This window comes from Hyperolius riggenbachi, chromosome 4 (genome assembly GCF_040937935.1).
Source record: "Hyperolius riggenbachi isolate aHypRig1 chromosome 4, aHypRig1.pri, whole genome shotgun sequence".
In the NCBI taxonomy this organism is placed as follows: domain Eukaryota; kingdom Metazoa; phylum Chordata; class Amphibia; order Anura; family Hyperoliidae; genus Hyperolius; species Hyperolius riggenbachi.
The window spans coordinates 82,096,739-82,100,702 of NC_090649.1; the positions used below are offsets into that span (position 1 = coordinate 82,096,739).

Below are 3,964 nucleotides of genomic sequence, written 5' to 3' on the forward strand. Positions count from 1 at the left end.
TAGCCTAAGCCTGCTTTAAATTTCTCAATAACTTTATCCCTGACCTGTCTGGTGTGTTCTTTGGACTTCATGGTGTTGTTGCTCCCAATATTCTCTTAGACAACCTCTGAGGCCCTCACAGAGCAGCTGTATTTGTACTGACATTAGATTACACACAGGTGCACTCTATTTAGTCATTAGCACTCATCAGGCAATGTCTATAGGCAACTGACTGCACTCAGATCAAAGGGGGCTGAATAATTATGCACACCCCACTTTGCAGTTATTTATTTGTAAAAAAATGTTTGGAATGATGTATGATTTTCGATCCACTTCTCACGTGTACACCACTTTGTGTTGGTCTTTCACGTGGAATTCCAATAAAATTTATTCATGTTTGTGGCAGTAATATGACAAAATGTGGAAAACTTCAAGGGGGACGAATACTTTTGCAACCCACTGTATTTTTTTAATTTTCCGTTATTACGCTAAATTATGTCATTTTGAATGGAACACAAAATTATAATTTATTGCAAAATTACGCCACAAAATTATGGATTTGATATTGCGAATTACAAAATTTCTGATAATTACAAATTACAATTTTGTGTAGTAATTGCAAAATTCATCTCATAATTACAAAACTGTGAAATGTTGGCTCCTCACTCCCTCCACTGCTATATTTAGCAGAAACCTGATATCTGACTAAGAACCGATCATACTGCTGCACTGACTACCATTATGTTGCTCAGCGCAGTAGTATGCAGCCATTGATTTTCCAGTGTCCCCCCCCCCCCCAACTTCCTCCCACTCAACAAAAACATACCACTGTATCCAATTATTATTATTGATTTATAAAGCGCCAACATATTCCATAGAGTTGTAGAAAGTAAGAAACAAACATACAAACAAACAAACATACAGACAGGTGGTATACACCAATACACAAATATTGTTTGTAAATATTTGCCCTTCTTCAATTCACTCCCAAGTTTTTCCCTAGGTGATATTTTCACACGTTATGAATAAAATGCCTTTTAAAGAGGAGCTGTCAGCCATACTATCTCAGAACCCCCCCCCCCCCCCACATATATATATATATAAGTAGATAAACACTTGCTCTACTTACATAACATATGTATTGCATTGTCCACGTTTTGATTTTAGTGATTTTTCTATAGTAAAATGTAGGTTGAAACGTGTGTACAAGTCTTTTCAACAACTTTGTTGTTTTTGAATTCGGATATGTTGTGCAGTTTGTCATTTAGCTTGCGCACATAGTATTTAAGTGAGTTGGTTGTTTAGTTGGTTGGAATATGTGTAGGTACTTGTCAGGTAAACAACTTGTCGTGTGGTTGGTCATGTTGTGCAGTTCGTTGTGCTCCCCTCCAGCATTGTATAAAGTGTATGCAGGCGGTGGGGCAGCGGCAGATACATACCTTCTGTGCGCTCCAGCGCGGACGTTTCTCTCTCTAGTGTCTGACGCGACTTCCTGTTTATACAGGAAGTTGCGTCAGAAGCTAGAGAGAGGAACATCCATGGAGCGCACGGAAGGCATGTATCTGCTGCTGCCCTGCCGCCTGCATACACTTTATTCAATGCTGGAGGGGAGAGCCCGAGGTGAGGGAGGGGGGGACCGCCCCCCCTCCCCACGACGTGCCACCAAGCTCTCCCCTCATGCTGCGACCCCTCCAGCCTCCCCAAAACGGTCCTGAGTGGGCCCCAGGTGGGAGAGGGGCCCGCTCAGAATTTCTGCAGGGGGGCCCGGAGATTCCTACTTACTCCTCTGCTGAGCAAGCATGCAGATCAGATGTTTCTGACAAAACTCTGACAAGATTAGCTGCATTCTTGTTTTAGGTGTGTGATTCAGACGCTACTGATGCCAGAAAGATCAGCAGGACAGCCAGTCAACTGGTATTGTTTAAAAGGAAATAAATATGGCGACCTTCATATACCTTACTCTCACTTCAGATTCCCTTTAAATTCCTCCCATTTCTATCTCAGTAGGTTCTCCGGTTTTGCTGCACCTTTGGATGGTGGAAGTTCGGACACACTTTTTTTAACCATCAATACGGAGGCCAGAATAAGGACATTTGGGGGAAGGGGAAGTGGAGGACCTTCGGTCACCAAAACTCCAGAAGCCTACCATAGAAAGAGGACCTGTCGTCTCAACAAGCAGCAATGAAACATACCGGAAACATACTAGCAAGGAAAGTTTAATTTTTATGGTCTGAGTTCATGTCTGTTTTAGCATCCAACAAATATTAAAATGTCAAATATCTAAATAAATAGATATTTATAATACGTAATTTATATATAGTCGCATAAATCAACAGATTATATTTCTGGCTCTCTTACTTGTAAGTAAAGACGTATTTAAAGACGTCTGCACACTTGAAGAAAATTCTGGCTGGCATTGTGAAATGTAGGTATAACTGGTAACAGATCCAGGAGAGATGTGAACCAGGGTGGATGCTGAATAACAATTTGCTGTCCTGCATTTGCCAAACAAACAATTACAGGCCAAAGAGTCTATGAAGGAAAACAGGCTTCCCACCATTATTAAGGATAACATTCTTATAAGCTTCATATGCTTTGGTGGAACCCTAGAGATGAGTGGTTGAACTTTTCGCCAGTGAGATGGTCTCTGTGGAATGTTCTGTGACCATAATTGAAAGAGGCTGTAACTATTATAAGGTGTAATAGTGCCAATAGACTGAGAACTATGGCAATGTGGAATCTTCTTCTGGATAGCTCAATGTCAACATCCACTTTGAAGTAAAGAAATAGACAGGGGTGATTAAACTGGAGCTGTCATGGTTGAAATTTAGGATATGCTGCTGTTGAGCTTTTTTCTTTAGAGGTTAACATGGTGGTGTGAAAAAGTATTTGCCTCCTTGCTGCTGCTGCATGCGTTTCCAACTGAGTTATTTTTGGCTATTAAAAAGGGGGCTTATTTACAAAAGGTAATGATTAGCTGGTTGACAGAAAATCCTCATTATTATCAGAGAAGGTTCAAGACTTTTTGCTGCCTGAAGCAAACTTGTGAGGATGCACCCTTATCCCCAGGAAAACACTGCATATTTATACAGTACCTGCACAGCAAGAAGACCAGAGGGCAGAACGGCACATGGAGAGAAGGCGGGGCTAGCAAAGAGCAGAGCATAATTCATGAAGGGGCATGCCAGCACACACAGACTCGCAACAGGCAAGCTCTGTGCCCTGTGAATCAGTCAGAAGCAGTAGAGCAGAGGGGAGACTGAAAAAGCGTAGAGCTGATGCTGCCCGCTACAGTCTGATGCCCTAAACCACGTGATTCAGTCTGCTTCATGGTAGGGCCAGCCCTGAATATTATTACTTTTGATGTATATAGTGCCATCATTTCCTGTGTTTTTTTACGAAATAGGAAATGGTGCGTTACTAGGATTTGAGCTGATCCAGGGCACCACCAAACATTACCCCCTCCTCTGCCACATAAAATATATCAGTACCCTCTAAAAAAATAAGAAAAATAAGCAATAGCACCCCAGTATAAGCAGGCCGCAGAGACAGAGAGCAAGAGACAGTATACAGCTGGCCGGAAGATGTACACACCTGACCCGCAGAACCCACACCACTCAGCTACACTAGTTCAGAACTTCAGTCTTCTTCCTTGTCCACATGGTTTATACTGCCCATGCCAGAGGCTTGTCCTGACCTGGCCGCCCAGAATATCTATACGTGGCAGAATCAACAGGCCTGGCCTAACCTTTAGCACAGGCAACGGGCAACACACCGGGAGGATAAAAGATCTGCACCAGTGCAACCAAGCAGTGTAACTCTGTGGATTAGCTAAATTCAAGATCCAACCAGCTGCCTTATCAATCACTATATGTTTCTGTGGTCTGCCTCAATGCTGGAGGAGGAGGAGGCAGACAATCAGGGCACGGTCAGAAGAGGTACAGAGCACAAACGCCAAATCTTTTTACCTAACAATGCCACTAAA

The 3,964-nt window shown here is 42.6% G+C and overlaps 1 long non-coding RNA gene across 1 annotated transcript in view; it reads left to right on the plus strand.

The window, feature by feature from the left end:
* The window catches only part of LOC137570397 (uncharacterized), a 74,744-nt gene extending 72,546 nt beyond the window's left edge, over positions 1–2,198 (plus strand). The window contains exon 3 of the long non-coding RNA XR_011031019.1: positions 1,984–2,198. This is a non-coding gene — a long non-coding RNA (uncharacterized lncRNA). The remainder of the gene's footprint in view (positions 1–1,983) is intronic.
* Positions 2,199–3,964: the final 1,766 nt, after the last annotated feature.